Raw genomic sequence first — 24,189 nt, forward strand, 5'->3', positions numbered from 1 at the left:
AGCTGACCAATTTTTTCTTTCAAAACCATATGTGCAAATATAAATATGAAGTACATGTCCAATATTTTTTTAGATATACACATTAATTAGACCAAATTTTTGGTTAACTTAAGATAAATGATTTACATATGTAGGCTATTCAATGCCTTTGACCAAAATCTTGCGCAACCACATGGATCGACAGGTATATGTCAATAGACCCTATAGATACATTATTTTTATTTGCATATCTTCTCTTTGTCATCAATGTCAAAAAATTTCCTAGTGTGTCTCTCATTTTATAAATTGTAGGTATCACCAAATAGGTATTTTTCTTATCTATCTTCCTCTAGTGAGAAAAATGTGGTAATCGAAGACAAAAGTGAGACACTAGTAGGTCTAAAATAGGGAGATTAGCTAGAGGTCAAAAGACTAGAATGAAATTCAACAAACAAATGTAGTTTTTTTCTTTCTAAGTGGGGGTCATGTTCTTATGATAATGAGAGTGAAGGCAATAGGGAGGTTCCGTTAAGGTACACACATCTTTAGAAAGAATGAGTACCCAAGGAACCATCTCCAGTTAATACTAATATTTTTGTTAACGAAAGGATATATCGCATAGCTTCATCTTCATTGCATGGTTTGGGCCTATTTTCCATAGATGGCATAAAGGTCTATTACAATAAAGTTGTTAACTTGATAGAGTATGTAGGACCTTGTTACAATTACAACAATTGGATGCAAATTGTGCAATATAAAAAAAGTATGTGTAGTTATGCATTGTCTCCAAATTATATACAATGCAAAGAAAATGATCAAAGTAAAATGTTTGCAATGTATATTGATGGAAGGCCAAAAGAAATAGGGAATATTACAAGATTTATAAATAGTTCTCGATCTTTTTCAACTACTAAAATGGTGAATTGTATATTTGAGGCACACAAGAGAAATCATGTTTTTGTATGTGTGATAAAATCATTAAGTGCAGGGGAAGAGATTTTGATATATTACAATTTGAATCTTGTAGATACAAAAAAATTACCTATCTTAGGACTGGTAAGTATAACATTTAAACCAATTGCCTCCAATTAATATTGAATCTAATATATAGTCTATGATGCAGGAGCATCCTAGGCTTTCTTGCAATCTTGCATGTTGGATCCGAGTACCAGTGGTTTCCAATTTTCTGTTGTTGTCGAGATGGTTAGTGGATGTTGAGTTACTATAGCTCTAGTGGATGTTGAGTTACTTTAGCTCTAGTGAATGTCAAGTTACTATAGTGCTAGTCGATGTTGAGTTACTATAGCTCTAATGATGTCAAGTTATTGTAGCTCTAGTGGATGTCGAGTTATTATAGCTCCTAGTGGATGTTGAGTTACTGTAGCAATCTTATGTTGACCAAGTGTTCTTTCCTACACTAAGTGCACTTGTTCATGCCAAGTTTTCTAGTGGATGTTGAGTGTTCCTATATGTTCTGAGTGCTAGTATTGGTTTTGTTTCTATTCATGTTGATTTTTTTGTGAGCTTACTTTTGGCATTTAATTTATGTATGGGTATTTAATTTAGTGTTGTAGCCAACTTGTGGCTCGACTTATATTTATTGTAAGGGTTTTAATTTAGTTTGTAATGAGTTGGGCTGACTTGTGGCTTAGTTGGGTATAACTAAGGGGTTTTATGGAGTCTTTAGGTAGAGTTGTCATTTTCCAACTTGGAGAAGGGGATGAAGTATAGATGCAAATTTTTAAGAGCTAAGGTTGCAACTTAGGAACCAGAAGATTGCTTGGTGGACTGGAGGGTACAAGTGTGGATCTTCTCAATGTTCTTATCCAGTTGTAGATCTGGACTATCTAGAATTTAGTTTGTAAGTGGATCTTGTTAGATTTTGAAGAATTAATTTTGTAATTATTTTTTATATTCGGCCCTAACCCAGAAGGTCTTACAGCTAGGCATGTTGCATGTAATAAATTATATCTATGAATAAAGAGTTGTGATTTTGTATCAAATCTTGCATTATTGTTGTTTTGTTGTTGAGTCTGCACTGTGTAGTTAATTGTTGGGGCTTTGGACATCTCCTTTGGGGATTGTCATACCTTTCACTATGTCAAATGGTATCAAAGTCAAGTTTTTCTTGAGTGTGTGGATAGATCATTGAACTTGTGGTATTTAATGTTAGGACTTACAGAGAAGGTTGATCTTATGGTTGATTGATCTTCTAGATTGGTGGATCTGTTGCCTAAGGTTTGCTAAAATTTTAGAAGATGCCTCTAAGAAGATTGGACCCTAGGTAAATTGATGATCTTAGTGATGTTGTGTAATAAAGGATATTAGAGAAGATAAGAATAGGGTTCAGATCTAAGATTGCATTGATGAAGAGTGACATGATCATTGAAATTGTAAGTGCTTAAGGTGGTGTACCTAGGCATGTCAGTATTGAAGGTAGTTATGAGGAATTTGTTGAAGACTTTGAAGCTACTGGATCTAATGGTGAGGACATAATTGATCATGTGGAGAGACCTACTGGAACTAGGGCTGGTCAGTTTGCTAGACCTAGATCTTAGTTGAAGCTAAAGCACAAGATGGAGGTTTCTAATTTTTTAGGTACTTTGACTCCTAAAGACCTGATTGATTGGATTAGTAAATTGCAAAACTACTTTGAGCTTGAGGATATTGCAGATCCACTCAAAGTGAGGTTGGTACAAACTAAGTTGAAAGGACATGTTGTTCTTTGGTGGAAAGAATTGCAAAGAGACAAAGAAGAGGAAGGTGAAACAAAGATCTCTAGATGGAGATTGATGGTGACTAAGTTGAAGGCTAAGTACATTCCTACTAATTATGAACTTGAGTTGTTTAAGAGGTTGTAGAATTTGAAACAGAAAGATATGTCTGTGAAGGATTATACTGAGGAGTTCTACAAGTTGACTATTCAGTTTGGTCATAAAGAATTATCAAATGAAAAGGTAGCTTAGTACATTAATGGTTTAAGATTCAATAATCAAGATGAGGTTGGTATCTAAATTTTTTTTAGTTGAGGATGCTTGTTAGTATGCCATGAAGGTAGAGGATAAGTTGAAGAGAAGAATTCAAGGTAATGCTAGAGGGAAGGAGAAATAGGATAGCTTGGCACAAGCTAAACTAAGTGTTGAAAGTGAACCAAAACCTACTAATCATAAAAGGAGGACAAGTAGAGGTGAGTTTAGAGTAATTGTTTTAGATGTGGTAAAGAAGGGCATAGATATTTTGAATGTGTGATTGGTAGGACAACTTCTATTATGAATGATGTTGTAATTCAAAATAGTTAGTCTAAGAAAGGAGAAATTTTTTTGGCTTGGTGAGTACTAGTTGGTGAGAGGAAATTGGATACTTGTCAGAGGACTAGTTTGTTTAGGACTCATTGTAAGTATGGTGGTAAAGTCTACAAGGTGATTATGGATGATGGTAGCATAGATAACCTTGTTGCTAAGGAGATGGTTCAAAAACTTGGTTTGAAGAGAGTAAGATATACTTATTCTTATAAGATTGGTTGGTTGCAAGGTGAACATGCTTTAGAAGTGAAGGAGCAATGCCTTGTTGATTTCTAGATTGGGCAGTATAAGGATCAAGTGTTGTGTGATATTATGGACATAAACAATTGTCATGTGTTACTTGGTAGACCTTCATAGTATGATTGCAAGGATGTGCATGATTATGTCAAGAATGTGTTTACTATTGAGAAAGGTGGTAGGAAATTTTCCATGATTCCTTTGTAGAATGAAGAGTTCAATAGAAACAACCTGAGTATTGGTAGACAAGTTGAGTTGGCAGATTCTAAGAAGGTTGGAGATTAGTATGGTTTAAGAAGACCTATAGCACACCTCAAATGGATGTGAAGAAGTAGAAGAAGAACAAGGGAAAGAGTGTACAAGTTAAAGATTTGGCAGATATGTATGTAAAGAACTAGTTTGGGATTTATGTGCTGAATCTCAAAAGATGTTCTTCTAGTTACTAGAAAATCTTTTTAAACCTAGGGTGTCTAATGTAGGAGCATCCTAGGCTTTCTTGCAATCCTACATGTTGGAGCTAAGTGCTAGTGGTTTCCAATTTTCTATTGCTGTCAAGCTGGTTAATGGATGTTGAGTTACTGTAGCTCTAGTGGATGTTGAGTTACTATAGCTCTAGTGGATTCTGAGTTACTATAGCTCTACTGGATGTCGAGTTACTACAACTCTAATGGATGTCACTTTACTATAGCTCTAATGGATACCAAGTTACTGTAGCTCCTAGTGGATGCCAAGTTACTATAGCAATCTTATGTTGAGCAAGTGTTCCTTCATGTGCTAAGTTTTCTAGTGGATGCTGAGTGTTCCTATATGTGCTAAGTGCCAGTATTGGTTTTGTTTCTGTTCATGCCAAGTTGTCTGTGAGCCAAATTTTGGCATTTTATTTATGTATGGGTATTTAATTTAGTATTGTAGCCAACTTATGGCTCGACCTATATTTAATGTAAGGGTTTTAATTTAGTTTGTAATGAGCTAGGCTAACCTGTGGCTTAGTTCGGTATAAGTAAGGGGTTTTGTAGAGTCTTTAGGTAGAGTTATCATTTTCCAACTTAGAAATGGGGATGAAGTATAGATGCAAATTTTGAAGAGATAGGGTTGCAACTTAGGAACTAGAAGACTACTTGGTGGACCTGAGCGTACAAGTGTGGATTTTCTTGGTGTTCTTATCTAGTTGGGGATCTGGACTAGTTGGAATCAAGTTTGTAAGTGGATCTTGTTGGATCTTACAGAACTAATTTTGTAATTGTTTTTTGTATTTGGCCCTAACCTAGAAGTCCTTATAGTCAGGCATGTTGCATGTAATAAATTATATCTATGAATAAAGAGTTGTGATTTGGTATCAAATCTTGCATTAATGTTGTTTTGTTGTTGAGTTTCCACTATGTAGTTATTTGTTGGGGGTTTGGACTTCTCCTTTGGGGATTCTCCTACCTTGCATTTCGTCAATCTACTTTATTATTAATATTTTTTTGGTAAGTCTATGACTTTCATTTTACTACTGATTGCTAAGAATTACTAATCTCTTTCACAAGGGAACATGGATATACCACCATGCTATGATGGGGATGCACTATCTCACACACCTTCTTCAATGAAGGTAACCTTGATTATTGTAATTGTTCAAATTATACATAAACAAATGTCATGTTATTATATTCTTTTCTTTATGGCTTTGGAGTTATTTTGATGGAATTTTATTGATATTAAATTTTACAGATATACACATTAGTTACACCAAATTTTTCTTTAAAAACTAGATGTGAAGATATAAACATTAAGTACAACATGTCAAATACTTTCATTTTGCTCCTGATTGCTAAGAATTTATAATATTTTTCATAGGGCAACATGGAAAGACCACACATAGGTGGGGATGGACCATCTCACACACCTTCTTTAGTAGAGGTAAACATTAATCATTTTAATTTTTCAAATGATATAGAAACAAATGTCATATATTATATTCTTTTCTTTATGGCTTTAGAGTTATTTTGATGGAATTTTAGTGATATTGAATTTTTTAGATATACACATTAGTTGCACCAAATTTTTCATTCAAATCCATATGTGTAGACATAAACATTAAATACAACATGTCAACTACTTTCATTTCACTGCTAATTGCTAAAAATTACTAAATTTTTTTATAGGGCAACATGGATAGACCACCACGCATAGGCAAGGATGCACCATCTCACACACCTTCTTTAGCAAAGGTAAACCTTAATTATTGTAACTATTCAAATTATATAGAAACAAATGTTATATTATTATGTTCTTTTCTTTATGGCTTTGGAGTTATTTTGATGGATTATACTAATATTAATCTCACAATTGATAGGGAAAAGCTAAAATGACAACAGATCAAATGTGATCTAAAATATGGGCATCATTTCTACATGGCATCACCCTTAGTGTTTACCCTATGTTCATGGCCCAACAACTCAAACAAAGATACAGTGATGAAATTGTTAACATTATCATCGAGGGTGACATAAGAGAGGAGAAAGAGGCATTGAACAAAGAATTAGGTTGTAGGGTCAATTCTTTGAAGATAAGCAGTAATTAATCTAAAGAAATAATAGAAGTTCAATAAATATTTATATTTTATAGTATCTTATGGATCATGATATAAAATATTATGTGTTCTTCTATAGAAATATGTGATGGCTATGACACTACGTGGTGAACATGGTGAGGGTTGTAGCACACAACCTTTGTATAAGTAACACTTTATTTTTACAACATTACTTATAATTACAATATTATTACACTCTTGACTTTATTTAAGGAAATTATGAAGTGTTGAAATAGGACATCTAATGTTGAAAGTGAAACTAGTGCAACATTGTTTGTTTTCATCAACATTATAACACTTAACTTTTATTTTTGGATGCTTCTAGCTAGTATCCCATTTGATCTTTATCCATTGCAAATGTCTTTTCTAAAAATATTGTATTCTTTAGCTCATGATGAAGTGCATATGCCTCCTTTAGTCAGTAGTCCAATATTGTCGAGTGCATTGTCGGCAACAAGGAGCATGCAAAAATTCTCATCTATGCCTACTACAACTGGTAAAACATTGTTTTCCTATATTTTGTAATGTGCTAATCATGCTTTTTTTTTTTTGTTGGGTGCATTTTATACTCATGTAGCTATTTTTTGTACTAAAAGATAGACCTTCAGTTGATAGAGCAACAGAGACCAGTATTACTAAAGTTACTTCATTTCTTGGAGTACTCTATGTGACTAGTACTAGTCCATTTGCAAGAACACTATTGTTGAACAAGAAAACTATGTTTTCGTTAAAATTATAAAGCTTCTAGGTACTTTAAAATTGTTATTATTTAAAATTTAATTTTAGTTTACTTATACATAACTCATTTTGGACTGATAAACCCTTTATGCTTTTGTAGGAAATAATTTTTTCTTTGATCATCTTTTTGATATGACATTGAGGCTATTTGGACCCACCATATATAAAAGGTATGTAGTTTCATATCATTGCTACAATATTTTTCTTTTCTTCCATTTATTGTACTATATTAAAGTTATTGATCTAACAAAAAAAATTTAAGTTAGAACTAACAGGGTTTTGAATTAAAAAATTAGCTAATTACATCTTTTGACCTATTTGAAAAAAACATTTTTGAAACTTCCCTACTTCTCAAAAGAGCAGCAAGACATATAAAGACCATGAGGGATCAATATAGAAGGGGTCTAAAGAATTACCCAAGGTATGATCGTCCTCCTATGATTCTATTGATGGAGTGTAATAAAATAATAGAAGATGCAAAGGAGAAAAGGCTACATGATAATAAAGGGAATGAACTAGCATAGGGAAAAAGAAGATTTGTCATGATAGTATTAAGTATAATGTAATCATGCACTAATTAGTGATCTTTGTAAATATATAATCTAACATGTTTCAAACCAGGACACATCAATGGCTACAAAAGTGATACTAGAAAAGGTTGGCCAACACAAACTTGGCTCTGGTGGCTATATGAATCTTTAGTCTCGACTTGTAAGTAGTAGTAATGGAATTTCATTTTTTTTTTTAATATAATGTTACAAACAATTTTGTTTAATTAAACCATACATACAAAACTAACAATATTAAGAAAAAAATATAGGATACAAAATTCAATGTGGAGCTCATTGATGAAGATAAAAAAAAATTCCTTGAAGGAAGGCTATAAAGTTGTGGTTGCACGCCTATGCCAAGAATCTGAAAGCCATACCCAAGAATCTGGTGCACCAAATGAGACACGGGTAAATTGGTCAAATGAAAAGTAAATCAATTAAATAGATGAGAAATTTATTTTTTGGTGTTAGTTTTGAACATAAATTGACTACATAATAATTCACATAACATTTCACTGCAGCCTTCGTATCCTATCACAAAACCTTCTTGTGATGAAGGCCATGATGTCAATTATAGTAGTGGAGGTATTGATTTGCTATTGGAAATTAATTATGCAATTATGAATACAATTTAACATCTTCAATTTCAATTTGATGTTTAACCTTTTTTTGAAAATTTTAGAGCATGTTTAACATCATGGTGAAGGAGTGGAGCATGTTCCAAGTGTTCAACATGTTGACATAGCGACGGATCAAAATGTTAATGTACATGATGTGGCATTTTTAGGTAAGAAAAATGCATGTTATATTGTACTATTTAATTAAATACTTGTAATAGTTAAAAATATTTTAGTTTAAATGACTTTGCAACAAAATTTGATCAAACAAACAAAAGAAATAGGCAAATTATGAAGACATTGAAAAGTGATGCAATTGTTAAACATCAGGGATCTAATAGTAACAGTATATTTCCAACATATGATTCAAACACCAAAATGATGAATGTCATGGTTGTTATGTCCTTGGCTAGAGATATAATCCATCAAAAAATATAGTAAATCATAATGATGTATAAGTTATCAATCTTCAAATGGATTTCTCGAAAGTGAAAATGAGAAGAAAAAAGGAATTAGATAATTCATAATTTGTAGAAGGAACAAGATAATGAGAAGAAAAAAGAGGAGTATAGAGCAAACACAATGCATAATTTGAAGAATAAATTTGAGAATATGAAGAAAAAATAGGGGTCAACTGCAAAGATAATGCTTGATTTGAAGAAGAAATTAGAGAATGCAAAGAAAATAAAGTCTAATGCAAACACAATCCATCATATAAAGAAGGAATTGGAGAATGAAAAGAAAAAAGAGGAGTCAACTGCAAAGAAAATCTTTGATTTGAAGAAGGAATTGGAGAATGTGAACAAAGAGGAGTCTACTCATATTGCAAATGCACTCCATGATTTGAAGAAGGAATTAGAAAATGTGAAGAAAAAGGAGGAGTCTACTATGAAGGTAATCCATGATTTGAAAAGTGAACTTGAGGGTGAGAAGAAAAAAGAAGTAACTATTAAAAAGACAATTGAGGACAAGGTTTGAAAAAGGAATTGGAGGATGAGAGGAAAAGATCAACTAATTGGCAAGGGAAAGTAGAGGAAATAGGTAAAATGAGTGAAACGAAGATGTCTGGAATGAAGAAAAGCATGGAGAATGCAATTGCACAGAATATAACTACATCTTTCAAATATCATCATGTCAAGGATAGTATAAGAAACACAATTAAGTTTATCAAACAAGAAAATTGGGAGAAATTATTGCAAAACATTAATAGCCTATTTGAATGGATTGATTTAAATAGAAATATCAAAGGTGTCTTTGAAAATGTTTTTAAAAAAATGCATTCAAGAAGAAAAAATCTTCACCAATTCATTTGAAAATATTGCAAAACATTTTTACCATAAAGTATTGATGGGGACACAACCCAAGTACAGAATGGACACAACAGGAAAGGGAAAATTTTATTAACTGTAAAAATATGCTAGTGCACTTAGTGCAGAGAAACAGACTCAAAAACATGCCCTATGGGATTACAATAGCATAAATCTAGAGATAAATTCTTCTCCCAGTACCTTCTCTCAAACTCCACTCCTAACTGTCTTTTACAGTGCCAGAAATGTTCTTAAATAGACCCCAAAGGGTTAAGGATTAGGAATACATTCTAGAAAGTGCTAGTTGGCATCCACTGACCAAATAGAAGGCTCTAGAAGTCACATTAGAAGTTGGCACAAAATTAGAAGAATCCAGAAACGATAACCAAACTTCTGAGAGGCATAACTTTTGAACCGTAGCTCTGATTGACCAACCATTTACATTTTCGAAAAGCTCTCGAAGTGCTCTATAGCCCTATGGACCAGTATCAATCGTCCCCCACTTTTTGGACCTTTTTAAGGTCATTTAATGCCCATAACCTAACTTTGAAGCATTCTTAGGAGGTCTCCAAAAATTGAAAAACTGCAATAACTTTCAAACCATGGGGCCTTTTGCCCTGATTCTTTTTTTGGAATGCTCTAAATTACAATTACATTCATCTAGTCAATTTACACCTTCTAGTTCACCAAAATGATGGCTCAATTACATACTCCTATTTTTTAGGCATTTACACGTACCCCAAGGTGATTAAAAACTCTAACCCAGGACACTAATAATGGAACTATGAGAGTTGGAACCTTTATTTGACCCAAATGGGTATCCAGAAATGAAAACACATGAAATAGAAACTAAGTCTAAGTACATTTTTTTGGATGACACAAGATTACCCTTATACCTCTGGATGCTCCTACATCAAGTATAGAGATCCAATGACTAAGAATTGGCAAGCCAAGGATTCAACAACCATTGTGATACCTTTGTGATGGCCTTAGCTATCGATCAAAATTGTGAAAAATTAATGGAAATAGACAAAGCTATGAAATATGCTTCCAAAGACTTGATGAAGATGTATCACAGTATACTTCACTTACTATATATTGGATTACCAAATCCAGCTGACTCAGAAGGAAAATTCATTGGAAAAGAAGATTACATGGAATAATTGCCTAAGGAAACCATCCAAAAAGAATTGTAAGTTGCATCAAACCACTATCAATCATGAATGCAATTATAGACAAATTTCTTGATTTATATACAAATATCCCTTTGAAGTACTCATTGTTGATAAGGTTACAACTATTTATGTACAATGTAAAAAAAATAGAGCTTCCAAATGATGCAGAATGAAGTGTCATAAAGAACATTCTTGGAGTTGGGTCATCTACTCAGTCTATTAGTGTCATTCATAGCACTAACAAGTAATAACTTAGTAAGTGATAGTACTATAAAGATTTTGTTACTTGATGATCTTTAATTTTGAATTTTGAATTTAATTTTAACTTTGTTTAATGTTAATTGTTACAGGAATCAAGAACCAGCCTATGAGGATAGTTGGACAACCTATTAGTACTACTTAGAGCATATGGAATTTTTTCCCTACTCCTACTTGAAAACATTGTACAATTGGAAATGTGATTGTACACAAATATTGTAGTGGTGATCTTATTATATATACAATTACAATTTGATCTCCAGCTATTGTTGCTCCCTTGTATTTGTCATGACCAATTTTTGATGATGTTCAATTAAATGAGTCTTTTTGCAACTTGGACCCTTTCTAGAATGTTATCTTTCAAAAGGATGATTAAATATAAATTACTCTTGAATGCAATGGTTTGGAAAAGAATTATTTACATTATTATGGTGAGGGAAGTATTTGGGGTTACTTTTTCTTGAGGAAAGAGAGATTAAAAAGAAATAGTTATGAATTTCAGGACATGGTGGGGGGGAAGGATTGGAAAGGAAATTGGAAATGGAAATGGAGGTAGAACTAGAGGTGGTTTCTAGAAAGAACTGGCAAGAAATATAGCTTGGAAATTCATGATTCAACTGGGTCAATTCTATGTTCTTATATTCCACCTTGTGCAAATTTTTTGAATACATGTCTTTGTTTCAATGCAAATTGTATGAAATGGGAATGAATTTATTAATCATTGTTGATAACTTTCCTGAAATGTGATTTGGTTATACTAGTAAAAATTATTGCTTCTTTCCTAAAAGTCTTAATGTGTGTTAGCCATGTCTCTATTAGAGTAAATTCCTTCCATTAAGAAAGGAAAATGAACCATAGTTAATGCATAAATTATATAGCTAAAACACCCTATACATTCTTCATGATTTTTTAATGCATTTTGCAGATGAACACCTTGCAAAAGAAATGATATTTTGATGCCTTATTAGTCACAAAATTTTCACTCGTCATAATTACTCCAACTTCGATTTAAACTTGAATAGCTTGGCCTTTATATTTGATGTACATAGTAAGCATTAGCAATAGATAGAGAGGTAATCGCTTGATTAATTTATGAAAGTTGTGAAAAAAATGTAATACCTATCACAATTTATATTGTGCCTAAGGACATCTAAATATACCAAAAAGCTAAAATTGGGTGGAACTACCTTCGAGTTTGAAAAATTAAGGAATGATAAACCTCCAGTTCTATTGTCTTGTATTGGAATAACCAATTAAAATTGTAATGAATTTTATCTCTTTCTTATGAATCAGTATGTTGTGTGGAGTATATCTTATGTGGGATGTTTAAAAATCATTTATGCTATCTTTTGAATGCTCCCTATGAACAATGTGTCCAATATTGTTGACACAATTTAGAAGAATTTGTGGTTCTATTTTTTTTTGTTTAAGAAAATAAGTAATCTGATGTGAAGATTTGGGAAATTAATTGTACAAAGTTATTGTTACAGTATGAATATCATTTTGCACTACCTTTCCTGATACTGTGGTCATTAAAGGAAATATTAGAGGATCTTACATTAAGTATTCATGTTCCAATTTTTTGAAATTTATGGATTAAGAGTAACCATAATGGTGCTTGATAATATGTGATTTGTATAGAGATTGTTACTCGTAATCTAGTGGAAATTGAATTAATTTTACACATAGAGAAAAAGGGATATATTTGGTGATTGACCACCTTGGCTTAACATATTTAGAGAATATAAGGTCTCATATATGATTTTGCATAAATAAATGGGATATAAGCTTGAAATATTGTATATAAACTGAGTTGTTTCAATCTACTAAATGAGAAATATTTATGAACAAGCAGTGATAGGACACTTTGAAATAGGTTAATTATCAAAATATAGTTGTCTTGAAATTATGATCATTCTAATTGCTATCTTATATTTGGGGTTCTATAAGTGGTTAAATCTTTGATTACAAAATTATCAAAATGTCATCTTATAATTATACTTTAGAAAACAATAACTAAGCAATGAACTAAGTAACAATTGTTTAGTGATCATTGCAATTGGTATTGAAATTTATAAACTATTGTTTTACATTGCATAAGATCCACCCTACTCTTAACGAGTATTTTCATTGTGAAGAGTGACTATATGAGATATTTTTATTAGAGGAAGAGCATCCTTTCATATTTCCTTGTGAACTCTTTTGTGATGTGTTTTTTATAACAATGTGTTTGTAGTATTGTCGAGTTAAATCTGCTTTTATATGAAATTTCTCAAGGGAAGATATATCTGTATTAACATCTTTCAAATTACATCTTAAAATGTGTAGAAGGGTGTTGTATGTGAACTATTAGGAAAGGGTAGGAAATGAATATGATGTATTTGTTTTCCTCTATTCCCACCTTCTTATCATAAATTAATGTTAAGTGTTTGGGTCAATCTATGTATTGCATATGTGTTTTATATGATTATAATCATGGATTTCATCAATCCAACCTATAGACACCTAAAAATCCTTTAGAAAATAAAGTATTTTTATTTTCTGAAAAAGTCCTGATGACATCATCATTTATTAATTAATTAATTATTTAATTAATTAATTAATTTTTATGCCATTAAATCCCTTTATCTTAATTAAAAATATTTAATTAAGGAATCCCTCCCAAAAATGTTTAAATCTTATTTAAACATTATTTCCTTATTTATTAATTATTTAATTAATAAATTGACCAAAAATCCTAAAATAAATTTAAAAAATTATTTTTTGCCCAAAACTTGGCCAATTTCCTTATGACCAATAACCTCTTCCAAAATTTTCTAATCCTTCTTTAATTTTAATTAAAGGCTAATCCCATCATTTCCTACCCCTAATCCCAACTCAAAATATTTAATTAAGATTAAATATTAATCCTCATGTTTATTAAAAAAGTTTTAATAAATATCTCCTCAACCCAAACCCTTGAAATAAATAAAACTTTATTTTTTTTTCTAAAAATCTAATTTATCCTCACCCTAAGAAGTTCTAGACTCTTCTAGAAAGTCTTCATCCTCATCCTAGGAAATTCTAGACTATTCTAGAAAGTCTTTATCCTCATCCAAAGTCTAGACTCTTCTAGAAGATGTCTTTAAACCTAATCCTAATCCCCTCCTAACCTTGTCACATTCCCTAAACATGAGTTAAAACTTCCTAACCCAAGCCAAAGTTAACAAATATCTCCTCCTTCACCCACCCTCATTAAATGCCATCCACTTGCCTATCCCTAAGCTAATTCTAAACCATCCTAATCCATCCTCTAATCATTTGCACAAGCCTAAGCAAGCTTAAAACCTTCCTAATCAAGTCCAAGTCGAAATTGCTCTCATCACCCTCAAAATATCTCAACCATAAAACTTTATGAAGTCCACTAGGCTATAAATGACTCTTACAAGCCCTTTTATTGCTCTTAAAAGTCATTATGAGGGTCTTTATGAAGATTTTATCCCTTGAGCCTCCTTTGTTGATTCATCCTTCCCCTTTCCTCCATCCTCTCACCATGTGACATGTGTCACTCCTTGATTGGCTATAAGGAAGCACAATCCATGTGCTCTCCTCTCATGCAATCTGAGCCCTCCATAAGCTTTTTCTCATCCTTGCATCTTAGCCTTCACTCCCTCAAGCCTCTTGCCTATAAATTGGATCCTTCCCCTTTGCAAAATAACACAATCCATGAAGTAAATTTATAATGCTATTTTGAGAGCCAAATCCATACTAAAGCCATCTATCCACACCAAAAATCCACAATCATCCATTGAAGCCTTTGGAAGCATATTGAGCATACATCCTATCCATTTAGATAAAGCTACTCAACAAGAGAGCTTCTTATTGAGAGAGTCCATTAATGGCTCATATTCTCAATTGAGAGTTCATCTTAGTCTATCTTGAAGTTTATGAATTTTGTTTAGTTTGTAGAAGCTTTATTTAAATTTGGTTTCTATTAGCATACTAACATTGCTCATATACACAACCTTGTCCATATTTTGGGGATAATGACATTCTAGATATCGATACTAGAATTTATTGCACTTGTAATATTTAAAATGTCATTAAAAATGTGTAGAAGCATCACTTAAGAGCTTGTGTTAAAATGAAAAGCCTATGTGTTAGATAGGGAAAGTGGAATACATTTTTATTCACATTTCATTCATTATATGTTATTAATTATGGGAATACTATTGTAGATTTCTTGCACTATAATATATTTTATTTCAATAATCAACTCTAAATTATCCATGGTTCAATATGGAGTGGATTCTACAAAATGGTAGAAAGTGGTAAAAAATGGGTTTTGTTATACAAATATAATAAACCTTGGATAGATGGTATCTTCTAATTATATTATTGGCTATGTGTTACACAATTCCATTACTTCTCTTGGTTTTACCTATTTAGACTTCTGCATTACTAGGCTGGGTATCTTCCATGTTATAAAAGATTATGGGGAAGCTTAAAAGCTTCATGGTAGGGTGGTAAAGCACTCCTACAATATTATCACCCTTATGTTTCTTGAGTAGGTTTATAGCTTATTTCAGTACGGTTGTCATGTCTAAACCATCTTGGTATTTTGGTATCTAGTATCTGGTATCTGGTATATTTGGTATCTAGTATTTGGTATCTGGTATCTAGCATCTAGCATCTAGTATCTAGTATCTAGTATCTAGTATCTAGTATTTGGTATCTGGTATTTGGTATCTGGCATCTCGTATCATTTATCTTGTATCTTGTATCTAGTATCTGGTACCTAGTATCTGGTATCTAGTACCTAGTATCTAGGATTTGATATCTAGTATCTAGTAAATATATTTTTTTTAATTTAATGATAATTGAGAATAATTTTTGACTAGTCAATATTCAAAGTACCTTTACTTTCATTGAATTTTATGTATTTTATGGAGAGTGTTGATGTGGCATTGGTTTTGCAAGGGCAAGTCCTTACATATGGTATGAGAGCTCTTGGTTCCACACTTGGGCCTTGAGTTCACTATGCTAGACACACAACTGTAAGTCAACAAGATTAATTTATGATATATGAGGCTATGACATGGGTTGCATAGTTTGACTTCTAGTTATAATTACTTTGAGATAGAATGATAAGATGCTTGTTACAATTTTAGGTCGACATTGTGTTCTTTTAAATATTATCAAAATGGAAAGTTTATGGAATAATTGGTAATTTTTCTACCTCAAATGATTATGATTATATTTAGATTTAGATTATGTGATGGTATAATATGAATATTGTTGTATTATACTTGAAGCATTGTTTCTTTGCATGTGTGATACAACAAGGGTGTGAATTTCTATTAACTATTGAGATAGTCAAAGGATGGTTGAATTTTGTACTAGGCTATGAGTGCCTACCAAATTAAGACGGCTTTCAATAGAAAATAAAATTGTCTTTTATTGAGTAAATAGCATGTGTTGCACATGTGGTGAAAGAATTGTTTTTTTATGCCAGATTCATGTGGTTCATTGAGTAACCTAGTATGATAAGTAGGAAGAACATGCATTTCATTTGAAAAAGTATTGCATGTTCCATTATGCATTTAGAAATGTGTGATTATCAAGATAAATTGCATGTGATGTATGTGAAGTTCATTTATGTTCTTAGTGTTCCTTGGATGCAAGATGTCATTAAATATCTACTCCCACTTGGTGACTAGTGAGAGTCATTGTGCTTTATATGAATTTGGTTTTCAATTGATTATGTTCAGTTTTCATGAAATTTTATGTGATGAGGGGATAGCTTGAAAAAATTTCTTGTGACCACCTATTCTTATGTGACCTATCTACTATGACTCTTGTTCACTTTTATTTTATTGCTTTTGTACCTTCTTCTTGAACTTTGATTGAGAATTGTGAAACTTGATTTCAAGACTTCTTTGATCTTGAGGTGACTAGGGTGTGTACTTTTATGATGCTATTCTTGTGTTTTGAAGTGATGTCATCTATCATGTTTAGTGTGGAGCAATGATAGGATGTATTGGGGAGTAGATTGTGAAGAACATGACATTCTTCCTTTTGTATTTATTTTTACTTTATTTTTTCAATTTTTGGAAATATTACCTTCTGATGTTGGTGCCAAATGTGGATGGATGGGGAGGGGTAGACATGATGCTTTCCTTTTTCACTCTACCTACCAGTGTAATACTGGTACTAAAAAAAATGCTTTGGCTAAAGCTATGTGCATATGTTTATTTGATATGTTTTCCCATGTTTCGTCTCCCTGCCACATCCATGATTAGGCCTAGTTTGACATATTTGGGAAGTAGTATGTTTCATGGTTGCACCAAATACATCCTATTTTTTGCATTATTAGTCATTGCCAGGTTGGGAATTCTAAAAGTTAGGTAGGATCCCAAAGAAAGTACCTTTTTTATTAAGTGAGAATTGAAGGTTGGGAATTCTATGTGTTAGGTAGGATCCCCAAGGAAGTTCATTTTGTATTATTTGGGCATTACAAGGTTGGGTATTCTATGGGTTAGGTAGAGTCCCAAGGAAGTGTAAGGCTTCATGATTGGGGAGGAAAGCACCTCAACCATATCTTATGTGATGATTGAATGGTGTGAAGGACATACATCACAACTTGTGCTTATATGTTGGTTAACCTCATTGTGGTGACAAGATGGGCTTGAGTGCCTAGGTCACAAAATGATAAAAATTGGGTTTACTAATCCTTGCAAGTGATTGGTGAGAAGACCTAGATGATTTAATGAATGGTGTAGATCAAATGATAGATGGTATTTCAATTGTATGATGTGCATATTGTTCCATGTCTGACATGTAGGTTGACATTTTCTATGATGCCCATTGAGGTATGAAACTTTAGATTATAATTGATGTATTTATTAATCATGCCTTCTGATGGGTGGATGACATGTAGGTCAACATCCTTTGATAATGTCAGGTGTTACATTTTTAAATGGATTATTATCTCTTGATGGTGGTCATCCCTCTAAATAAATCATGGCTAATTCTTTCTCATCATAGATTTGACAAATCATAGAAATTTGGTTCCTTAGTTTAGTTATCTTCATGAAATATGAAGTGGCAATTTCTCCTTTATTTATCTTAATGTTGTAGAGATTATCTTTCAAAGTTAGAATTCTAGTGGTATTGTGTATCTCAAACATTTCTTAAAGTACTTTAAACATTATCTATTAATCCCTAATTTTTGGTTAATAAATAATTGTTGACTATTTCAACTAGGATTGTTCTTGATTTTTTCATATTTCATGTAATTGATGGTGTGGAAATTGTTTAGTAGGACATGGTTCTTACATATGATGAAATAAAGTTTGACATGTAGGTCAAGTTCTTCTATATATTCATGTAAGGTGTATTCACGTGATGATATGTTGTGTTCAAATTTGGTCAATAATTGGTTTATGAAATGTAACTATTATTGTACCTATCATTTTGAGATGTAAGTTTGAAACTAGCACTACTACATTTGGGACTAAATTGCGATGCTAGGTTTCACAATTGTGAAAACCACCCATTGCCCAAGTGACAATACCATGAATTAGCTCCCGTTAGATGAATTTCAGACTTTTTTTGTTACAAATTGTTACAACAAGGGCATCTATCATAATTGCAACTAATAAAGTTGTTGTAGCTTGGAAGTAGGCAAGGGCAAGAGTTCATCTTCACATCATCACAATTATGATAGTAGACCATCATAAATATTAGAGCTTAAGATTTTAGTATGACATCCCAATTATAACAAATCTTCTATAATGGTTTTGTGCAAGTGATGGCTATCCATCAAAATAGTCTATAACAATTGTGATGGTTATGTGACGACAATATTGTAGGAGTGACTACTATGCATTGGAATAAGTCATTGCAATTGCAATGGCTTTCTGAATTATTTTTAAAAATGGCAGCAAAAATTGAATAAGTATTCCTACATTCCCCACAAGGACATCATAAAGAGGCTCAAAGTTAGATGTGATGCTTTAGGGATGCAAGAGAAGGAGATGTTCTTGGATGCAGCATGTTTCTTCATTGAATAAAGAAGAAGTGTAGTCATTGAACCACGGGATGCTAAGTTTTATGGAAGACTTGGTGGGGGAACTCTTTTCAATAGATGTCTTTTTCAGGAGGACAAAGATGGCTGAATAAGAATGCATGATCACTTGAGAGACATGGGAAGGGACATTACAAATGGAAAATCACCATACCACCTTTGGTCTCTGAAGTAGGTTATCGAGGTGAATTCAATTCTTTCTTGTACGAATTTATTAGGCATGGCATAGATCCACCTTTTGTCTTGAGATATTCCTCCTCAATAGATTAATTCAATTCCTTCTTTTTATGGCTTTAATAATCATGGATAGTGTCAACCCAAAGTTTCCCTCCTAAAAAAAAATCAAATTTATATAATAATTTGTTTTAATGGTCACCTAGGTTTCTCATGAAATGTTTTAATGTTGGCCATCTCTCATTTCATGTTATGCCTTGTAATATCTTAAGTTGTGATCATGTGATTTCCATAGTCATGGTCAATTAAGTGCTAACTAAGGCCAAGATGGTGAGCTTGTGCTTTTCTTTGATTTTGCTTGATCACATGGTTATATTGACATGCTATGGTTTAAGTTGTGAGAATGCAAAAAAGGAAGATCTTCAATATTTCAGCATATATCCTACACTATTAGAATATCTAGATCTATGACTAGTGCATCATCTCCATGAATCAAGAAATGGTTAAGGTTTAAGTTGTGAAGTAGTGGTTTCCTTGTTTCACTTAATCGCAAGGCTTAGATAGTAACATCAGTTTAAAGCTTCAATGGTGCGGATATGGTCTAACCACAACTTTTGCAAGGTCATGATGGTTAGTAAGGAATATCAAGTGTAGTTCTTGAGGAAATGATGATCAGTGGTTGTAGTCTCACAAGAAGTAATAATTATTAAGAAAAGATGATAGTGAGGTTGCAATCATGGGTAATTGAATGCAAGGAATAAGGAATGACCATTGACAGGGTGACACAATGGTGAGAAATGTTTTGTCCACATATCAAGGCTTAACAGTTAAACCTCAGTTGACCAAGGTTCATAATCAAGTTTGAAGTTGGTGGCAGCATAAGCAATTCCTTGAATGATGAATTTGATCTTTTTTTATCTCCTACAACCACTCTCATCAATCCCTAGGCTTGATAAATGCAAAAGAAATACTCACTACCATTTGTTGATCCATTCATTCAGTCAGAGACTAAATGACCATCGTTCTTGATCTCTCAGAGATCTATTTGGTGAGGAAGTGATCCTTTCATGCATATATTTACTCAACAGCTAGATCTTTTCAGCTTTGCAATAACTATCCTATAGAGATTTTATTGTAGTGGTTGGCTTTGTCTCATGAGGAAAGTCATCAAAGTTATGCCTACGCTATAAAGGAAAATATTATACTCTTACTTAGTGTTGGACCTTAGTTTTTTCTCTAGTACTACCTTGGCATGCTACTATAAAATTCCCTTTTGCCTCTAAGTATATAACTTTCTGCCTTATCTCTTTCAACTATCATCGTACTGTGTAAGCTTGTCTGCCTCTCTTTGACATATTATGAATATCTATAATCTAAATTTTGTGTATCTCTTTGGCTCGTGAATGATAAAAAGTGAATTATTTTCCTTTTGTTATTCATATGGTTTTCTAATTATTGTGTAGTTTATAGATTAAATCAAAGTTTGAATCTGTATATCTTTAGATTGTAATAATAATAGCATCATGCATGTATGGGAATAGACTAGTCTAGACACCCTATTTTGGTGCATCACCTCTTTAGAATAGATTAGGTAGTTTCTTTTATGTAGTCCTTCTCCCTCTTCTCTTAGAGAATAGTTTAAGTGCATCCTAATAGTAGAGGAAGCCAGTCTTCTCCAAAGATTTAACCTCATAGTTCACGTCCCACAACTTGGATGTTATTTTCATGTTTTAAGAGGTTTTCCTTAGGTAAGACTTTGAACAAGGGTGAAAGATTTTGTGATAATAGTTTTAGGCACACCCAGTGAGACCTCATATATTTTAGTATCCTAAAGTTCACTGATGTTTGGAAAGGATTATTGTTCATGCTAAGGAGATAGTATTGCCTTTAGTATAAAGCCTTAGAGAGGCTCATTGTTCAGAAGTACTTGGAGACTCTAAGCTTCAAATGAATCTAGTTTCCAGATGAAATTTGTTGTAATTCATGCCCAAGAGACACACAAGGACATCTTCCAAAGTTATGTTCTAGTATCAAGAGCTTTCTCTTTCTAATTCAAGAAGAAAGGTTAGAGTATCCTTATCACCAGTTAGGAGTGTGATAGTAACACATACCCCTGCAAGATCTATCTCCACTCCTCCTATTGTTAGGTCTTATCCTAGAATACCATCTACTCATATCAATAGAACACTTTCTTATATGGCTAGAGCTCGCACTTTTTCCACTTTTAATGATGGGAGCCCCTTCCTATTAGCCCAAAGGCATGACATACCAATATCAACTCTCAAAAGTGTACCTAATTTTACTAGTGAAACCTCCACATCCCCTATCAAACATATTCAAGAGGTATCTAATGTCTATAATATTCAAAGCATCTACGAGGATGATGTAGCGATTAGACTTCTAGCCTCATCCTTGAAAGGAAAGGAATTACAATGGTATAGAGGTTTGCCTCGCTCAACTCTATTACTAATTGGAATGGGTTAGGGGCAACCCTGTGCAAGCATTTTGAGGACAAAAGTGAGCACCTATCACTTTTAGAGAAACTAACAACTATCAAGAGGGACCCCCATGAATGTATGAAAAAATTTAATTATATATTTTAGAAAATAATATGGGACAAAATACCTACTACAGTAAAACCCTCTCCCAATAATGCATTCTTATATTACCTCAGAACCTTCCATAGAAACATTGCTACCACCTTGCAATCTATGGGAGGAACTTTACCAAATGCTTATGAGGTTTCCATAAGATTTGAGAATATTCTGATATAGGGAGGGAAGCTAGCCCTAGGACCCCCAATGCTTTTCTTCCCTAACATGCCTAATCATCTACCAATTGTAGCGCTTGTTCATGTCTAGATGAGCATCATGCATCATGTCTCCTCTATGATTCAGTCTCTTGTTGGAGTCCCCATAGCTTCTACATCCTCTGATGGAGTTGATAGAATTGAGGCTATGATGTAGAAATTGATGCAAAATGTAGATAGATGAATGCTAGATCAAGAAAGGAAGATGGAGGAAAATAGTGCAGTAGTGCAAAAAATGGGAAACAAGTTGATGAACATGAAGAGGCAACAAGCTCACAATAATTAGCCTCTCCAACTCCAAAGTCAATGTCTCATCCATCATAGACCTCCAAATCAGAATAGACCTATCGATCACCCTCATAATTAGAATAGACCTATTGACCATCCTTAATCTTCAAACACTAATCTAAATAGGGCCTTACTCCCTTAGAACAACCTTGCCCAAGATCAAGATTTCTACCCTTCTTGTAACTACTCCTATGGATACTACATGTGTCAAAAGGAAAAATCTTACTTGGCTTTAACTATACTAGAGTGAGTGATTTCCCAGTAACACAATGCTACTCAACCTATTGATACCTTTCAAATAGGATGATTGCTCTTTCATGAACTGCCTAATGGAAGAACATGGTAATGTAAACTAGGATTCATATGCTTATAATACCAAGAGAAAGAAAAGAGCTATGGAAGAGATGTCAATTCAACCTCCTAATTAGTCTTCCATATCAAGCATAGTGCCATGTGTACAAGTAGTTTCCCAGCAACACAGTGAAAATCAGCTTACCGATGCTCCTCAATGACAAAGGCAAGGTGAAAGTAGAGATAATGTAAATAACTCACAGGTTTTCCCACCTCAAGTTGCTACTTCCAATGCTCCTGCTAGAACATCTAATGCTTCTTTTAGTGTAGTAGAGTAGAGGAGGAAGACCAATGCAAACATTTCTATGTGGGATGTTGTAACTATTATGTCATCACAAAGGAGGCTATTACAACAAGAGTTAGAAAGCATTGAACTCAAAGATTAGCCACCTAGCATGGAGAATGCCACAAGTTTAATACAACCATCAAAGGAGGTAGAAATAAGCAAAAATCTTAAACCTCCTGCATTTTATGTTTCTTTTCTTATAGGAGATAAGCTAGTCCACAACTGTGTGATTGATTCAGAGGCTAGTAGTTTAGTAATACCCAAGTGTGTTGATGATACTTTAGAAATGAAACATGAACCCATTGTTAAAGATATGTTGCAACTTGGTGCTAGTACTATCAAGACTATGGGAATCCTTAGGAGTGTTTAAATGGCCTTAAATGATTGTCTAGGTTGCACAGCAATTCAAGATATATCAATTGCTAAAGTCAAGCCATATTTTTGCCATTTTCCTGTTAAGAGACTTCACTGCTCAAATAGGTGGTTACATATCTTTTGATTGGTCATATATGTTTTTTAGAACTAGATATGGAACCAAGGATTCAATTAAAGCAAAACCATTAGCCCTCCATCATATTGAGCCTTATACTCATAATCTCATCAATATGAATTGTACCATCCTAGAAATAGATGAAAATGATACAACAAATGAGCCTACCACTTCCTTATTTGATACATCAAATTTCCTCTTGGATGAATGGGCTAATGCTTATCAGTTTGATCCAGTATCATAAACCTTGCCTAGGCACATATTGTATATCAAAAAAGTATGCTCTTGTCCCTAACTTGACGAAAGCCAAAGAAGATACAAGTGGGTTATGGAGCATGTACTTTAATGGATCAAGAAATAAAAATGGGTGGGGGGCTACCGTAATGTTGATTTCTCCTACATTAGATAAGTAGTATTTCTCATTTAGGCTATAGTTTAGTTGTATTAATAATGTAGTTGAATATGAGGCTTTGATTCAGGGTCTCTTAATTACTCAGAAAAGAGGAATCTAGGCATTGAGTGAGTATGGGGATAGTGAGATCGTGATCAATCATGTGAGGAAGAAAAATGTCACTAAGACTAATTTTCTCAAGTCTTACAAACATAGGGTATGGGATTTTCTTGAAGGTTTCAATACATTTAATATTCAAAGCATTCCTAGAAAAGAAAAAAAACATGTTGACAAAATTGTGGCATTGGGTGCATCTTATGATGTCCTAAGAAGCCTTGAAGATAAGAAGAGATAGAAAGTTAAAATGATGGTTAGGCCCAATGTTCCTGATAATGATATCAATTGGTAGGTTTTTGAATCTAATACACAAATTGTGAGTTTTTGGTAGAATTCTCAAATATGAATTAATCAAGATTGCATGACCAATATGGTGATCAAATTATCAATCTCAGATCCAACAAATTACCTAAGGGTCTCATTGTTGGACTAACTACCAGCCTTCCCTTTTAGGATTCATGACATGGCTTAACTAC

This window comes from Cupressus sempervirens, chromosome 1, assembly GCF_028749045.1.
Source record: "Cupressus sempervirens isolate cs-2001-9-10 chromosome 1, ASM2874904v1, whole genome shotgun sequence".
NCBI classification, from domain to species: Eukaryota; Viridiplantae; Streptophyta; class Pinopsida; order Cupressales; family Cupressaceae; genus Cupressus; species Cupressus sempervirens.